The sequence below is a fragment of the Sebastes fasciatus genome, chromosome 18 (genome assembly GCF_043250625.1).
Source record: "Sebastes fasciatus isolate fSebFas1 chromosome 18, fSebFas1.pri, whole genome shotgun sequence".
NCBI classification, from domain to species: domain Eukaryota; kingdom Metazoa; phylum Chordata; class Actinopteri; order Perciformes; family Sebastidae; genus Sebastes; species Sebastes fasciatus.
Window position 1 is genome coordinate 11,961,065 of NC_133812.1, and position 19,211 is coordinate 11,980,275.

A 19,211-nucleotide genomic window follows, 5' to 3' on the forward strand; every position below is an offset into this window, starting at 1 on the left:
AATTTGATGTAGATGAATATTAAAAAAACAACAAAAAAAATCCACAGATCTTTTAGAAAGGTGTTGAATAAAATTATAGCTTTTCCTGAAAAAAAACTAAAAAATATTATTATTGTGAATTAATCTTTTAAATAATTTTGGCTAGTCCAAAATTAATGTTTTGTTTATCTCTGTGGAAGATATCTGACGTTTGGTTCCCACTTCTAACGAGGCTTGTGAGCCAACAGTAAAACAATGTTGGTATCACGTGGTATCTCTGGGTCGTCGGTGAGTGTGGAAAAAAGAATAAATGGCTGAGATTGACGGTAAGTGCCTGGCAACGACTTGTTGTGAAGTAAATCCAATGGAACGGGGTGAGGGAAAATGTGATATCTAGTGGTTGAATGTTATCAAAGGCACCTTGAAGCTCATGAAGAAGCATATTGACATGTATCCATGGGTTTCCAATTTCTGCATTTGTTGCTGAGTCATATGTAATGCATTATCATTGACCAATGCATAACAGCTTCCACTTTGACATTTAAAATCTACCTATACATACAAACATAAATGTCTATTTTAGTGTCTACACTGGCACAAACATGTTAACATTCTGTAAATAGACATATAAATAGCATTTCTAGGTAAAAACAACTAAAAAAAACAAATTGTAAATGATTATACTAATTATCCTAACACTAAATATTAACAATACAGAATGTTTAGTGTAAAAAAAAAGACTATTTCCTAAAACAATGAAACCCCCCTCTGTGCTCCACTCAGAATGGTACAGTCTGAGTCCCCTCTACAATGCAATCCAATGGAAGCTCTCACTTCCTGTTTCCTGTTTGGCAGTTTGTTTGGACACATGACAAGCAGGTGAGATGGATGGGCATTCATTCAACAAACATTTTGTCAATTGAAGTTACATATGACTAATAAATTAACTTGAATGCACTGTGTTAATGAATACATTGAGTGTTTGTTTCACTAATAAAGTGAATGATGACAGTATGCACACTGAAATGACCAGAAATGATCTATGTTTTATATATACCCTCATGCTTACTATGCAGAGGCCTGGGCTACACTAGTGATGGTGAGATGAAGCTTCATGAAGCATTGAAGCTCTCCAGCGAATTGATTCGCGAAATGATTCATTTCACAAGGCTTCATCTGGACGAAACCACCTGTTATAAGAGTGTAAAACAGGCAGATATATTACAGATGATCTCAACCATGTGATCTGGGATATAGGCTAATATATTTTGCACCAGTAATGCTTGGGAATAATGACTGTTGACAGTGGAAAAAAATCAATTTCCATATAGGCTAATCCATTTATATCAATATGATGTATTTTCTGGCAAGTAGCCTATATTATGATTGTATAACATAAGCCTAAGTGAAGCCTATAATAAGCTATAATTGTCTTGTCTGTAATGCATCAAATGTGCGTACTGGTAAATTAATCAATAATAAATAAAGTTAAGTTAATAGTATCACGTTGATGGCAGAATTATGGCAATATTAGTATTCTAAAACTGGGAAGTATCAGTGGTTTAACCTGGCAGAGGACAGTGAATGTGCTTGTGTAACTATAGGAAAATGATAGAGTGGAGACTTTATGAAATTTTTTTCTGGAACAGTAATTTCTCAACTGTTTCGGCTTCGGGCGTCTTCAATGACGTCATTGGTCTAAAACAATAAAAGCCTCGATACGCGTTTCACAGAAAATTTCCTCCTGGATTACTCGACACGCCTCGGCACAGCACGTTACATCACTAGACTACACAACTAGGACTACAGATCTATTGTGCTGGCAGGATTAAATAAATAATAGGACTACAGAAAGTAGGGCTGTGTATTGGCAAGAATCTGGTGATACAATACGTATCATGATACTGGGGTTATGATTCAATATATTGCAATGTTTTGCGATGCTGTATGAAAGGTGATATATTGCGATTTCTTTTTTTTTTGTCTAATTTTAGGAAAACTAACATAGTATAAAGAACACATTACCATATGCTTAAAATATGAGTAAAAAAGTTTACTTTTTCATGCAATCAGAACAGGGGGATCTGCATTTGCATTTATCACAGTCCCTGTAAAATCCACCATCATAGCACTACTTTGATAGGACGCATACACTGAGAAGGTGCATCTCTTTGCAAATAAAAAAGTTAATGTTTGCATGTAAACTATTAATTAAAAATCAATAGTGTTTTTGATAATCGATACAGTATCACAAAACATAATACGGCGATATTTGATTTTTTTTTTAATATTTTCTTATACCCCTAAAAGAAACTAGTATGTGTATGTGCAACCTATTCTTATAGGGAACGGGCTAACATCGTGACAAATCGCTTTACATGAGATAAAGGAAGGCAGCAAGTCCTCACAATCAGGAAGCTTGAACTGTACAATATTTGATATTTTGCTTGAAAAATGACTTAAAACAAGCCCATCAAGGTTTGACTGACGAATAAAGAAATGCATGCATCAGCATACACATTAACATTTGCGATCAGAAGCTTAAATATCTAGATGTTTTCCTCCTTGTCATAAAAAATGCTGTGATAATGTGTGTTTAATTCTGATACGCAGTGGGCTGCTGAGAGTTTTTCCTGAGCTTCACGTAGGTGGGAGTCAATCTGCTTTTCTGAAGCTACCGATCCATTCAATATCAGGAGGGCATGAAAAATGTGACATTGAGCTACTTCTAAAATTAAGGGATCCTATTATAACCGCAGTATATCCAAATGAAATGTGCTCGCAGGCGTTGATATATACAAGTACGTATTAACATTTATCTACGTGCGAGTGTGTGTGTGTGTGTGTGTAGGCCCTGTCCACATATCGACATGTGTGCGTTTTCAAACATCAACATCCGCCTCGTTGCTATACCCTCTGGCCCCCCGTGTATGTGTGTGTGTGTGTGCACAGAGTCTATTGGGATCCCACAGAGTCAACAGAGCCAGACAGACCTCCGCGCTGTGTGTCTGTCTGCCTGCTAATCCTCGCACTTCCCATCCCTCCTTCCGAGTTAGATATCAAGCATATGAAATGAACACGCATCCCCAGTCGATGGGCTTCCATTTGAAAGCGCGAGGCATTAATGCGAGGCCCTTCTGCACTCCTCCCACACTCTAAGGCTGAGGAGGGGGTGACAAGGCGGATCTCCCATGGGCTGCTACTCAAATGATGGATTTGTAGTGAAAGTAGAAGCAAGGCAGAAGCATAAGGATCCATTTCATCACCAAAGAAATGTGTCAAAGTGTTTTACATACCCCAAATGTGATCCCTGCTGTTTCTTAAATAATACAAGACCTCCGTAAGGCTTGAATTCCCTCTTGATGATGAAGCATGAAAGTTTACTCAAATGCAATTATTTGAAGATGGCTACAGATTCACAGCTACTAGACACATAAAAAAATAGTATCCAGCACCACTGCATTTACTCTTTTCGTTACTTGACGAATCAGCTTGTTTTCATTCCCAGGGCGTCAGGTACCGACGCTTTGTCACAGCGATGTGATGGTGTATTTTAAAAAGCGAAAGAGGGGAGGTGGATGGGTCCAACAAACACAGGGCTTTCATCCAGGAGACCGCTGTTCATGTCCTGTGCATGAAGTTTCACTTTCACGTTACAATCAGCTGTTTGTTCGTGTCCAGTGTTCACCTCAAGTCACATTTGCACTGTAAAAACATAGTAATTTTAAGCCCAACCTTTTTTTTCCTAAACCTAAATAAGTGTTTTTGTGGCAAAAAGTGATGATGAGGGGTCGTTACGCATGTGTTTACTGCGATCGAAAAAAGACAGGGGTCTGACAAAGCGTCAATACATGACGAGTTGGGATGAGAACGTGTTGGACGTATACTGCCTTATGTATAACTTATGTTTATATATACTGCATGAAATGACCACCTGTCATCTTGTGTTTGAATGAGGTGGAATTTACAGTTGACTTCCCAGTGGCATTCCTTGTCGTACACCTTTTAGGTGTATCAAGCATGGATGCGCGTGACAAAAATGTCTCGACAAAGAGGAGAGGAGAGACGGCTTCTATTGGATTTATCCTCGAAGTTAAATGGCCCAGTGCAACATGGAGTACAGCCAGCGCCACAAATACTGGTATGAACCTGTAAGTGGAGTTTATATTGAAATATTGAAAGTCCGGTCACATGTTTTTCATGCTTAATGATGCACGTTCCCTCTGTTCCCTCCAGTGAATGGATCGTCTGTGAGCTTCCCACAGGGCAATGGGTTCACCACTTAAACAAAATACCCAGTAAGTGCTTTCTCTTTTTCTACATTCTTTGCTACCATCAGTTTGACTAAGGAGGCTGACCTAGCCCTTTTACCAGAGCCCCCTGCACTCCTTACAGATGCTAGCTACTGAGGTCATCAAGCAGACAATGGCAACTGACACAGCTGACGTATGTTTCCCACTCTTAAAGAGACAGGTGCTATAAATGGAGCGTTGCAGACAGAGGGTGAATGCAGGTATATTCAGACAGACAGTATGAGAAAACTCATGTGCATTCAACATTAAAGCATGTTCTAATAGAATCCCAAAATACAAATATGCACCTGAAAATGAGCATGATATGTTCCCTTTAATTAAGGTGGATTAGACAAACAAAGAGCATACCATGTTAATTTGAATGATTCCTTACCTCATGATTTACAGTATTGTTCAGTCTCACTGTAGGAAGTAGTGTGTCCTCTATGGAGCAAATGTGAGCTTGTGAAGGACCAAGTGGTGGTTGGGTGTGTAGCAAGTCAAACTTTTATGCGGGAGACCAGAGTTTTCATCCTATATCACAAACCTTAAAGGGACTATTTGTAACTTTCAGAAATGCTTGTTAACAGCGACACCTGTGGCCGTTAAGACAACAAAAGTCAGCGTCGGGCTCACGCTTGCTCGCTCTAAATAGACATGAACGAGCATCACTCAAAACAGTGAGGCGACAGACGTCAGCTAAAACCACAAAATCACTCTATATTTCACCTGCTTGGCAGTAATGTTAGCTGACCAGACGAAGGTCTCTCCATGAATCACTGCTGATCCTAGTGTTGGCTTTTCCTGCCTCAGCCCCGCTGCTTCAACCTCCAGCAGTGGGGCTCCGCAGCGAGTAACATTACTGTCTCCGACCGCGGCCGGAGGAGACAGGGAAGACACTGGCAGCCGGTCGGAGACGGTAATGTTTCTCTCTGCGGAGCGCCGTCACTTCACAAGACACGGGAAATCTCTGTTGGTCTGGAGGAGCTGCAGCAGATATTTCTGCAAAAACGTCCAATATACATTCACTAGATATTCTCAGAGCTACTAAATCTCCTGCAGTGTGTAGTGTGCGCGCATGAACGTGAGGTGGAGCGTGAACGCGCGCGTTGTGTGAGTGAAGGCAAGCAGGCAGAGGAGCAGTCTGAACAGCGTAGCCACACTCGAGCGCGCATATGCGAGCGCGCATGGGACCCCGACCCGGTAGATTTATACGCTTAAAAAGTTACAAGCAGTCCCTTTAAATTAGCCCTCAACCAATCTTTTCCTAACTTTAAGATTTTTTTTGTAAACCATACTTTATACTTTGTAACCATAGTTTATAAATCGTTCCCTAATACCTTAGGTGCCATGCTGTGATATTGCAGAAAGTGAGAATTTGAAAAACCTTGACATTGAACGTAATGTGCAGAATTGTCCAATATTGACGTTCTTGTCTGGCGATGAGTTTGTGCTCCTCAGTGTCCTTTTCTGTCCAACCAATGCTGGAGGAAATGCAGCACTTTTGTTGTCTTGTGTGTGTACTCTGGCATGTTATGCAGAACGTACAGCATCCCTGAGAAGCTCACAGCAGCTGTTCGTCTTTTATGATGAAGGAGCTCGTGGGCAAGACAACTACGCTGGCTATGTGAAGGCTTTTCACATGCAGCCAGGAGGGACAGCTTTCTGCCAAGAGTACGGGACCTTTAGCGGCTCTGTTCAAGCATAGTAGACATCTGTATGGCAGCGTCTTGGTCTTGCCGTGTAATCTCCTACTATTTGTTGAAGTTGAATGGATCTTTCTGAGGATCCATGAGAACTTGTGGCAGAATTTGTTTTTGTTGTTCACATACCAAGGCTGTAAGATCATATACTGTATGTACTTCTACTCAGAGCATGTTCTATATAGGCCTTTGTCTTGTAATATAGGGTACAGATACAGGACATTATTCCAGAGCCCCAGCTAACCATCAAATGTATCACATATTGCCATAAAAAAAAAAACATGCCCTTGATTTTAATTGATCAAAAGAAAAAACTGAAGAGGAACAAGCGTCGCCTCTGCTTGTTGATATTTGTAGAATTATAATAAAGCCCAAGGTTGACCATATCTCCGGTTTTCAAGGATGTGCATATTGTTCATGTTCTTTATCCAGCATCATTGTTCAACAACACTCAAGTCAGTTTCCATTAAAAATAAAACTTCCCGAGGCATTAATAGATTCCTAGATTGTATCAAAGCAATTATTTGAACAGTTTTTTTTTTTTTTTTTTTATAAATGAAATTGCATTATTTTGCATTCAACTGAGCATGAGATGCTGCGGGGAAGCCGGCAGACACATATTGTAAACATTCAAACAATTCAAACAAAACATAGGATTAGGCGTGTAAAAACAAAGCCTCTTAAATTGGGAAGTACTCAAAGCATTTATCTCGACCACTTCTCCGAGCCCGTATCTGTGCTCCAACTGTTCCAAGCGCTGCGAGAAGAGTTGGTGTTTGAAAGAAAATGAAAAGAAAATGAAAGAGAGCGAAAGGCAAATCCCAACCCCTCCCCCCCGCCGCACCCTGATTAATTAGTTCCAAGTTATCCATGAAAGTAATACACTGATAAGGCCAGGAACAAACAGAAGCCAATTACTAGCGTTTCCCTGTGAGCTCAGAGCTCCTGAACACCAGCAGCACTGATGGGAAAAACATTTAAGGCTGGGTCTTGTCGGCTGATTGGACAGGTGTTGGGCGGCGGGGTGGGGGGTGGGGGGTGTGGGGGTGTTTGCAAGCGCGCTCTCTTTGTCTGGCAGCACGCGAGCACGTCTTTTCATTACCCAGCCAAGTACACACCCTTATCAAGCTGTTCGCATCGATGATGGGAGATGAGACCTCGCATAAAAAAGCCATCTACAACAACAGCTGTGATTGAAGGGAACCTTGGGACCTGAGCTGCGTCTCAAGGATCGCAAAGAGATGCACAGCACATAAAAAAACAACACTCGCGCGCGCACAGCAATGCGAGGCTCGGCTAACATTCCTAAATCTCTCCAGTTGTGTTAGTGTGCTTTTCACTGCTGTGATCCTGCTGCTGCAGCATCATCAATACATCGATTGGGCTGCCACCGTGCCTCACAAGTAGCCTTTGACCCTGGTTAAGAGTTTTTCTACAATAACCCTAACAGCTGGGTTCCTCTGCCCACAACATAATTAAGAATTGATTAGCAGCCGACTGCTCTGCTAATGCATCATGCTCAGGGTTGGGAGCTTTTCAGCACATCTCCATCTGTATCTTTTTGCCCATTTCAGAGCCTACAAGGTCTAAGAGTTTGTATATTTATTTAGAAACACTACAGCTATGTTGGCTTGCATTATGTCCAACCAGGAGTCTTACTCGACGCATCCGCCTCCAAACACGCCATGACCTGACATTTAAGAGCACATCCATTCTCCTCATCCTCATTATCCACTCTTGTGAAACATAATAATCAAGCACAATCACCCCATCCTGCAATCAGCCTTCTTCTTTTTTTAAATTTAGCACCTTTTTCCTGCGGTGTGGGTGTGTCCCTGAACATCACTCACGCACGTCCACAATGGCCCCTTTCTTCAGGAGAAAGGAAGAATGGCGACAAGCGGAATTGATTTGTCACCGGAGTCGAGACTCGTAAACTTGGCCCGTGCCCCGGGGACGTCCACAATAGCCTTCTCGCAGACCGGCTCGCCATTGGATGTGGCTGTCATCGGGAGATAATTGACTGTCAATTAAGGGACGGAGACAACAACGTGAGAGTCGGCAGGAAGGCAGTAAATCACTACCTGTCTGTCAGGCGACCTCGGCTGCCCCGCTGCCTCGTCTTCATTCCCTCGGCTCTCCGTCTTTATTCACTCTGAAGTATCCTGCTCTTTCGCTTTCTCCCGTGTTGTCTCGTGCTGCCCCCCCCCCCCCCCCCCCCCCCCAACCCCTGATGGTATTTACAATACATACAGCGCCATTTTCCTACGTCCTCGCGACCTTTTCCGGGGAGCGATTGCATCAAGACAACTGAGTGAGGGGTCACCGTTTTAAAGGTCTCCCCCCTGCCACAAGCTGATTGTTGCCACTCACGTCTCGCTTTGCTTTAAAGGCCAAACAGTCTTGCTAACATCCCCCAGGTTACACTCATTGACTCATGTACGTAGCTATAACCCCCCCTGTTTATCTCGTCATTGTGAGATCTGAGCGCGCTCGTGACGCCGAAGCGGCATTTATCCTGGTAAGCTCAATTGAGTTGCTGGCTTTTGTCTGTGCTTATAAGCACAAACAGAGTCAATAAGAGCTATTCAAATAGACCAGTTTATGCGCTTCAACTGGAACAAATCAACAGTCTCCCAGAAATGAAGTTTGCTTTTGCACGTGAGGCAGCAGATTCTTCAATGTTGTGTGTCGCTTAAGTCCCAATTTGTTTAGAATGGAGCGCTGCTGCTAATCGAAGAGGCTCTTTAGCGCTGAAGCTCATAATCAGACTCTTGATTCCAGCTGGAAAAATTGAGAGCATTAAGTGAGAGTATGGCAACTTTAGCGACTCTGTTCAACGCAGCAGCAATAGTAGACATCTGTATGGCAGCGTCTTAGTCTTGCTCTGTAATCTCTTTACTATTTGTTGAAATTGAATGGATCTTTCTGAGGGTCCATGATAAGTTGTGGCACTGGAGATATTAAAGGGACTCTCTGTTAGAAACAGAAATTGCTTGTTAACAGTGACACCTGTGGCCGTTAAGTCAATGACAGCTAAAACCACAATATCACTATAGTATATTTCTTATGCTTGGCAATAATGTTAGCATAAGGTCCCTCCATGATTTGATGTTGATTCTAGTTCCCCCCCGATGTTTATGCTTCTGTGAAGTTTGTGTTGGAGTCTGAGTTGTGGTGGGGGCTGGTCGTTTGTTGGCGTTAGAGGACTCCATTTCTAGACGAATGTAAGCTACGGCTAAGGCACTCGCGAGCGCGCATGACGTCACATCCCTTCGAATTTCCTGGAAAAACAGGCCTTTATCCTTTACATTAAAAGCAGTCTACCGGTTGATGGAGGAAACCCAGAAAGTTGCGTGAGGGCTCAACCTGTTCACACATAAAAAACAATTTATACGTGTAAAAAGTTAAGTACAGTCCCTTTAAACGGATATTTTCGAAGACGAAGTTCGCTTTTGCACGCGATCGGGCAAATGCTTCAATTCTGTGTCACTTGAGTCTTAATTTGTTTAGAATGGAGCGCTGCTGTTAATCAAAGAGGCTCGATAGCGCTGAAGCAATTAGCCGGGCTCATAATCACACTGTTGATTCCAGCTGGAAAACTTGAGAGCGTTAAGTGCAGCCTCCTGCAAACAATCTTTTGTTTCTTGAGCTATAAACCGGGAGAACAAGTGTACCGCCATATTAATAAAGGAGATAAATCTCACCTGTTTCTAAGACACCCCATGTACCGGTTCACCAGCTGAGGCTGAGATAATGGATTTGGCCATCTTGCCAACACTACAGGAAGACTTATGTTTGAAAGAAGAAATTATGAGTCGAGCGCAGAGGAACAAGAGAAAGTTGCGAGTGGCGGCTGCAGGGGGTGTTCCCACCGAGCCGGGTGTATTGTTAAAGATAATGACAGTAGCAAATGTCGGTGTGTGTGTGTGGGTGGCTGGTGCATTATTCAAAGTGTTACCCTTTCCATTTCATGTTGCTATATATCTGCATGCTACTGTAGGCGTCATCTAGTCTGCAGATAGTCTGTAGTAAAACTCCCGCCGAGATGCTGTGAACTCAATCAAGCATGAGCACACTCCGAGGAGGTCCAGATGTCGTTTGAAATGCCGTAATCTTTTAGGAATCATTAATGTGACAGTTGGAGTTAAAGGAAGTGGACAGATTTATTACTCGCGAGCTTTACATGTCATCGTTCTTTCCAGTTAGTGACATTTTATGACAGAGATGAGTCTATCCAGCGTGGTCGTTTATCTAATTGGCTCGCGGTGGCGTTTCATGACTACATGTATGTGCAGATCTGCGGGAAAAGTCGTGGGAGGAAAGGCAAAGGGACGAAATAATTGACTCGTCCTCCCTCAGTTGGTATCCTTTGCAACCTTGACATTCGAAAAGTCAGTTTTGCCTTGTAGACATTCGATTGCTCTCAATTAACACGTGCAAATTGGCACTACACGGTCATAAAAGCAATGGATGCCCATATTTCCCCTGCAGTGTATCACTGCTTGAGGCAAACCGCTGGTTTTGATTAGCAGCGGCTCCACCATACTTCCGCCGGTGTGAAAGGTCTGAGCCACTCTAACTGCTGCGCTGATTCCTTTTTAATGTTTCAGTTAATGAAATAGCTTTTAAATCCAACTAGTGACACATGGACTCCATCTGTCTTCCACGCTGGCATGAAAAGCATTAATTTTGTGAACAGAGGGGGAAAGTCTACTTTCTGTCCTTTATCACCGGTGTGGAAGAGAAATGGGTGCTTTTTTTTAAGGCAGTTCCTTCAGGACGGGCATCTGTCACCAGACACCCGCAGCACCGCTCTGAGCAGGTCGCTTTTGAGTTGTCCATTTCATCCACGCCCTGCTCCTCTTTGTCCCGAGGAAGATATAGCTTTTTAAATTCATAGACAGTCTCGCGACTGCTTGGAAATGTTTATGAGGCAGGCAAACCTGAGCGCACACAAAGGCCAATATGGAGGGAAAAAGGAGATTAGTTTTCACTTCTGCTTCTAAAACATGAATCGATGTGCTTTTTGCCACCGGCAACAGATTTAAATGGCTGAGCGTGTGTTTCTTGGTTGTGTGTGAACGGCGGTGTCACACTGTTAATCAGTTCTATTTGAGACAGATAAATTATCTGAAGATGTTTAAAGTCTACACTCATTATCTTGTAGCATGTTCAGGCGTATTGCTACTGTCACTGATGTTGATTGATAAATGTGTTCATTGCTGGTTTATATTTTGCCTCATGTGACATAGGACTTCAGTCCCTTTTTAAAGGAATAGTTTCACATTTTGGGAAGTACACTTATTCTATTACAGTGGTGGAATGTAACTACATTAAGTAAGTTAAATATAAATTTGACATACTTGAACTTTACTTGAGTATTTTCTTCTCATGCCAGTTTCTACTTCTACTCCACTACATTTCAGAGGGAAATATTGTACTTTTTACTTCACTACAATTATTTGACAGCTACTACTACTAGCTAGTTACTTTACAAATTAATAATTTTGCATACAAAACATACAAAGAGCTTCTGAAATATGATGCTTTGTTTTAAATTAAACTACCTAACAGTATATACAAGTAGGGCTGAAAAGATTAAAGGGGAACTATGTGCATTTTCAAAATTCATACATGTTATTCCTATGGTCTAAGACAATCCAGAAAATATTAGTAAACATGAACAACTGTCCTAAATCCAATAACTAGAGTACTAAAACTCGAACTTGTGATGTCATGGGGTATAAAGTGTGGAGCTGCTCCATAGACAATGAATGGGTAGATATGTTATAGATGACACTGAGAGCACCCAGGGGAATGTTCTGAGTATATGGGAACATTTTCTGTTTCAAAACTGACACCACTACAATAGAATAAAGTTCATTTGGGTATAAAAAAGAGAAAACAAACATTTTGTGTGTCCATAAAATCAGTCTCCCATTCATTGTCTATGGAGCAGCTCCAGATGTTACACCCTATGACATCACAAGTCTGAGACTTACTTCGCTGGTTTTCTTGAGAGAGAGGAGCTCACAGCCTCACAAATATTGATTGAACTTTCCCAGGCCATGGAAATAACATATTGTATTCTTAATTAGGGTGATATTCCCCTTTTAAAGTCCATCGACTAAGTGATTAATTGACTTCACAAATGTGAGGATTTGCTGCTTTTCCTTGTAATTATTTACATCTATTTTAAATGTTGTTTTTTGTATTTATGTATTTTATTTAAGTCATATTCTCAATGCCGGCCTTTTACTTGTACGGGAGTATTTTTAAAGTGTGGTATTAGTAGTAAGTAAAGGATCTGAATACTTCCTCCACCACTGATCTATTATTTCTTGAATGATGTATTTGTTCTTCTTAATACGAAGCCACAGCCAGCAGCTGGTTATCCTAGCTAAGTACAAGAACAGCCGTTTCCCCCGGTTTCCAGTCTTAATGCTAAGCTAAGCTAACTGGCTACTTGCCATAGCTTCAAAATGAGTAAGCATATTTCTCAATATGTTGAACTATACCCAAGTAAAGCAAAGGCTTCACATCTGTTCCATTCTAACAGTCCGCAGGCCCGTGAAGCTGAATAATATAACGTGTTGTATATACGCATTGATAACTGCTTTGTTGGCTTTTTACCTAATCTTATCCTCCAAAGAAAGATAAGTTCTCCCCTGAGCCGACCAGCTGCTCCCTCTGACCGACTTTGAATAGCTGTACATACATAGATTCCTCTGCACAATCTCACGTCTCCCCCTCTCTGACTCCCTTACTTGCTTTTTCGAGTTGATAAATAAATCTTTACAGAGGTATCTCCAGTCCTGAGGGCTTCAAAATCCATAAAATTAGTTCCATCTCGCCCCCTTTTTTCCCCCCTTTGCTTACAGACAAACTTGACAAGTGCAGGAGCGAGATAAAAGCCCGAGTTATGTGAAAACATTATGTGAAAACGCTTTCATTGCATTTGAATGGGCTTTCCTGGAAGCGCACAGCCTATATACTCTCCGAGAGGTGCGCAGAGTCATGGATGAGAGAGAGAGAGAGCTTTTTTTTTTTTCTCTGTATGAGAGGTTCTCAGGCAGACCTGCATTATTCACTGGCTCTTCATGAACCTGGATATCTGCTTGCATAAAGAAACTGCTGCTGCAAGGTAAACAATAATCCTGATGCTGTACTGAGACACCAACGGTTTACATGTGCAAATAATTGCACAACTTAATTCAAGGGCTCTTTCATGTATACCTCTTCTTGACTCAAAGTGCCACAAGTTTATTACTATGCAAGCATTTCTGTAATAGAAAAGGCCAGTCTTGCAATAAACTAACTTCCACATTATTTCTTATAGGGGTGGGAAAAAAAGTTGATTCACCTATCGCGATTTTTTTTTTTTTATGGTTTTGAAATCGATTTTTTTAATGCTAGAATCAATATACTTGCTTCATTTGAGTCCATGCAGAGGTAGAAGGAAGTTAACGCTTTTATTGTTGTAGTCAGAGTAACGTGACGTTCTGTAACCAAAAAAAAACAACCGGCCGCCGCGAGCCCGAACGAAAAAGTAGAAAACAGAGGAGGGTCCACATGGATACCTGCACTCTCACATGTTAAATCCAAAATGGTAAACACTACACATACAGTAAAGTATGGAAACACTTTGGGTTTCACACATTACCAGGAAAAGTACAGCTACACATCATGGCTAAAGCTGCATGCTAACTCTGTCTTGGAAAGGAAACGTTATCGCATTGCGGTAATGTGCGGTCAAGCCAGCCACCACTCTCATCTCAGTGGTCAAATCGGCTGACGCTACAACTGTAGAGCACCCATATACTGACATTTATGTTAAATGCATTCAAACGGCCCCGATGGAGCTGACCATGGATGGATAAAGAGTACGGAGCTGACGGGAGGGCTAGAGGAGGACTTGGAGAAGTTAGAGGAAGTATACACGTGTGACTACGTCCGGTTTTCAAAATAAGATTAACAAAGGGAACTGTATATACAAAACACATATATGGAAATAATATTGATTGGATTATATTCACCAGAAGTATAAAACATTACATGGCCCTTATAAATTAAAAAGAAAATACCACTAATTTGAGAGAAATGTCTGTATTCTTTGATTTTTGGGTTGCTGGGAAAAAAAATAAAAAAAATAATGCCTCACAATTACTGATAAATTGGATTTAGGACATCTCTGACTACATACATGCTGAAAATCAAACATTCTTACGGTATTAATTTAGATATTTTCCAAAGTAAAAGTCCCTAGAAGTGTATGATTCAACTTTTTCCCATGTTCTAGTGTTAAAAAAGTTAACAAAAATCGCAATAAATCATAATATCGAATCGCAATACTTGTAGAATCGCCATACATATCGAATCAGCACCCAAATATCTTGATAGTATCCAATCGGGAGATAGGCGAATCGTCACAGCCCTAATCTCTTATGATGCTTGAAATCAAACTTTCAGGTGTAGTTTATGTTTTTATGACTCCAATGTTGATTAGATTTGTCTTTGTGTGTGTGTACAGTATCTTAGCATTTGCTAACTTCAGAACAAAAAGCTGCACTAATTCCACATTCGCTTCAACGTTAACTGCTGACAGACTAAACTGTGAGGACTTTGATGCACGTCCATTTCCAACTATTTCTCATGAATAGCTGACAAATACAGCACGGTCTTCTAATCAGTGTTATTCAGCAGGGACAGAATATTCTCCTCTCCGCTGAGGTTTCCTTATAGAAAGAGATAAGTAAAATCAAATATACCTACAAAGAATACCCAGCCTAAATATAGAGACAGGATATGGAGGGATAGGTGCAGCTCCACAGCAGCGTTCAGTTTGGAGACGGGAATACGTTTGTACCAAAGGGATTGTTTTTTTCATGACCAGAATGCTTTTGTGATCTATAGCCGTAACCGTAGGGACCGCTATGGAAATGGAGCCGAAACAGCCCGGGGCCTGGCTAGTCCTGTCATCCGAGATGAGAACATTTAGAGAACGTAACATCTGCGTGCCTTTTTTTGTTTTGTTTTTGTGTGGTTTGGGGCTTTTCAGCTTCCTCTCAGCAGAAAAAGGCAGTGCCCACTAACAGGCTTGCATTAAAAATTCACAAGGTATGTTAAAAAGCAGCACCTGTTCATTGTGCTATTTTTTATAAAGTGCCTGAGTCGCATAAGCTAAATGAGCCTCTTTATCTGAGGGTTGCAATCTGTCCAAAAAACCTTTCCAATGCCCCAAGCAATTCCATTAAAAAACCTAAAATTAGCATATCTTTTCTGTATTTTTTTTTGCCAAATCAATGAAATGTAGCATTGTGAACCACCCCAAATCCAGTAGGTTAACCAAGTGTTGATATGAGAAAAATGATATGCATTGTTTCTTATTTTCCAGCTGTAGGGAAATGACCTCAGTGGGAGGAGGCTACTCGCTTGCTTTTTATTTTTCTCAGCTTCCTCGTTGGTGTGAAATAGGCGCCTTGGAGACACTTTATCTCCCCAAACAAACCTCAAAAAGATTTGAGAGGAGTTTGGATCCTCTGGATTTCTGTGCAGGTTATTACACTCTGGCAGGTTGGGAAAACAATATGATTGCCTATCACTTTTGCAATCAACTTCAGTCTCTTTCCATTCCTGTCTCTGTGTTCTGGTTTACAAAAGCTGTACCACCTGTCTCCACTTCTGTAGGAAAAAAAACATTTACTGTTCACTGCAGTGAAAACAATGGTAGCTAAACCGTTTTTTTTGGCATCATTGGGAGAACAATCCTTAATAACCTTTCAGTAATTCAAGTGTTCTTAAAGAAAACTAGACTTCTGCACCTCCTCATGGCTCTCTTTTCAGGCTTTAAAAAATCTAGCCCGTGACGGGAGACTTTGGCCAATCACAGGTCATTTCAGAGAGAGAGAGCGTTCCTATTGGCTGTTCGTTCGACGGAGGCAGCTGTCAATCACTTGCATACTTCAATCAAATGGTCAAACTAGGCAGCGCTAATAAATGAAAATGTTTGGGACCTGGCAGCTATGTTGAGATCAGTTGAGGAAATACCAAGCACCGCCCACCAGCCGGAGCAAACATTTCTAATTTTACAGCTAAACAGTACACTACAAGATGAAAAAAATTGAGGTGAGAAATAGGCATTACAGTAACAGAATATTGATTCATATTTGATCAGCGTTGCCTAGTTTGACCGTTTGATCGGAATTCGCGAGTGATTGACAGCTGCTCAGAGGCGGCAGGCGACATGGTCCGGCTCGGCTCTGATTGGTTGTTTTCCTCCGGTCTGTGAGATCTTGCAGATGCCATTAGGAGCAACGGAGGACACCCAAGGACACAGAGGCACATCATTTTATTTCAGATTATCTGTCTCATGCACTACTGTCAAGATATAGCGACTGTTTTATAAAAAAAACTCACTACCAATTCTACTCACTGTAGCTTTAAGAAAAGAATCAGACTCTGGAAACAATCAGTGAGGGACATGTGCCATGCAAGCTGTAATTAACACAAATTGTACCACAGTGTGGACTCCTTTTGCCTAATCCACCCGTGAAACCGTTCCTGTCATGTGTGGGCAAGTGGGAGAGCTCATAAAGTGGAGGTTTCCAGGTTATTGCACCATCCTTAACTGAAATACAATAACCAATCTCACGAACCGCACTCGCAGAAAAAGACCGCAGTTTAGCGTTGTATAGCTTATTCCAGTTAGAAACACAAGAGAAGCAAATTAAGCCAGGCTCATCTCTCTCCGACGATAATCTTCTGCATGATCCACTAAGAAACGGTTGTTGAGATGATGAAAACTGACTCACATGCTGTATGAGAGGAACCGGGGGAGTCATACGCCCATCATCACTGCTTTTTAGAGTCAAATCTAAAAAAAAAAAAAACTGATTGAAAGTTTTTGATGATTCTATTTGTAGCTTTATAATAACAGGCCCTTTTTCTGAAGATCTTCACAAATCCTTTTTAAAGAGAGCATGTGAAATCCCTCTTGCACAAATCAGACAGAACACCGGAGGACGAGCAAAATATTTTCCTGCTCACTCTTGTTTGCTCAGGCAAAGTCACTGAACGCTGGGAAACACAGCAGTCTTCGTTTGATCTATTGTGCTTATTAATTCAATCTGCCTGTGTGTCTGGTGTTGAGCATAGCCTGTTTAGCATATCCCGGTGATGGGGAGAAAAGTAGAGCGTGCTCTTTGTTTTGTTTCTATATGAGCATTTTTCACCCCTGATGACTCGGCAAGCACCTCAACATCGTCTATTGTGCTGCAGCGTGTTCACTGACAAAGACATCAGCTAGTGACTCACTCCATCCTTATTCACCGATGAGTAATGAGAGCTGTTCCCTGGCTGGTGCTGCAGTCATATCCACTGTTGTTGCATGTACACCGGCCAGCCATGTTAAATCTACATTAGCTCAGAATCAGCTCTGACAGAACGATTCAGTTGTATCACATAGGTCTTTTTACTACCTACATGGGATGATTTTGTCAATAGTTATTCACTATGTTGAAAAAGGAATGGATAAAAGGCTCAAATAGATAGAAGTAATGGATAAATGGCTCAAATAGATAGCTAGAAGTAATGGATAAATGGTTGAATAATGGCTGATGAATAATGTGCTGGACCAAGTTTTTAAATAGCTACAATTAATGAATAAATGTATCTGAAACTTTTAAAAATAAAGGATAAGCTGTTGAAATAGTTTGCTAAAAGCAGTGGGCTAAAAGTGAAGCCAATGCTGAAGTGCCTTAAACCTGCATTCTTTCTAACAGCCAGCAGGGGGCGACTCCTCTGGTTGCAAAAAGAAGTCTGATTGTTTATAGAAGTCTATGAGGAAATGACCCTACTTCTCACTTGATTTATTACCTCAGTAAACATTGTAAACATGAGTTTATGGTCTTGATCGCTAGTTTCAAGTCTTCTTCAATACAGCATGATGTTCATTTAGTAAATAATGGTCCCATTTAGAATCAAATAGACCATAAAGGTAAGCTTCAGGGCGTGGCTACCTTGTGATTGACAGGTCGCTACCACGGCGTTGTCCGGTCTGGTAATTATCCGTGTTTTCGTCGTAGAACTTTAACCCTTTCACAGTGTGTTTTCAGTTTATGAAAATGAATTATAACCTTTTGGTCGCCGAAAAATGTTTAATTCAGAGTTCGGTTGTACTTAGCGCCACCCTCTCGTGTCACTTCTGGTTGCAAAATACCAAGATGGCGACGGACAAAATGCCAACTTTGAGGCTTCAAAATGGCAATCCACAAACCAATGGGTGACGTCACGGAGACTACGTCCACTTCTTATACGGCCTATGTCTAAAAGTAATGAATTAATGGTTGAAATATAATATAATATAGTTAAGTGGGTTGAAATAGTTAAAATAATGGATAAACTATTTAAAAATAGTTAGCTCAAAAGTAATGAATAAAGCTAACAGCGTAACTATTGAAATAGCTAAAAGGCATATGCAGTTGAAATAGTTAGATAACATTAATGAATAAACTTTTGAAATGGAAGTATAAAAGTAAAAAAGAAAACAGTTGGAAGTAGTTAGCTAAAAGTAATGGATAGAAGGTTAAAATAGCTAAAAGTAATGGGTTAAAATAATTAAAGTAATGGATACGGTTTTGAAATAGTTAGCTAAAAATAATGAATAAACAATTGAAATAGAAGTATAAAAGTAAAAAAAAAACAGTTGCAATAGTTAGTTAAAAGTAATGGATAAAAGGTAAAAATGCCTACAATTAATGAGTTAAAATAATATACATAAATAGACACAGTTTTGAAATAGTCGGCTAAAAGTCATGATAATCAGTTGAAATGGTTCGTCCAGTTTATGATCCATTCATAAGAACATATTTGGGTGGTGTTGATGAAGGGGTACTTGAGTTCATCTGATATTGCTGTGGGGGGGTACGTCAGACGAAAAAGGTTAGTTGTAGATAATACGCCACATCCCCAACAATCCCAACCCACTAAAGCTCTGTTAGACTCCATGAATGTGACTCTCAAAATAATATAAAGGCACAGTGTGGAATGTCAGTTTGTCCTGCAACTGTTTTATTCAGTGTGTGAAATGTTGAGCTGAGTGCAGCTCTGCATTTATGTTCAATAACCGTGATGGTGACAGCACAGAGAGAGGTGTACTTCCCTGCACGCAGCTATGAGAACACTGCAGCTACAAATTTCAGAGCTGCTCCTCTGTCTCTTTCTGGCAAAACCACCT

The 19,211-nt window shown here is 40.9% G+C and overlaps 1 long non-coding RNA gene across 1 annotated transcript in view; it reads left to right on the forward strand.

Moving 5' to 3' along the window:
• The first annotated feature begins 748 nt into the window (after window positions 1-748).
• The window catches only part of LOC141756297 (uncharacterized), a 33,054-nt gene continuing 14,591 nt past the window's right edge, over window positions 749-19,211 (forward strand). The window contains exons 1-3 of the long non-coding RNA XR_012591437.1: window positions 749-858; window positions 3,989-4,130; window positions 4,216-4,277. This is a non-coding gene — a long non-coding RNA (uncharacterized LOC141756297). The remainder of the gene's footprint in view (window positions 859-3,988; window positions 4,131-4,215; window positions 4,278-19,211) is intronic.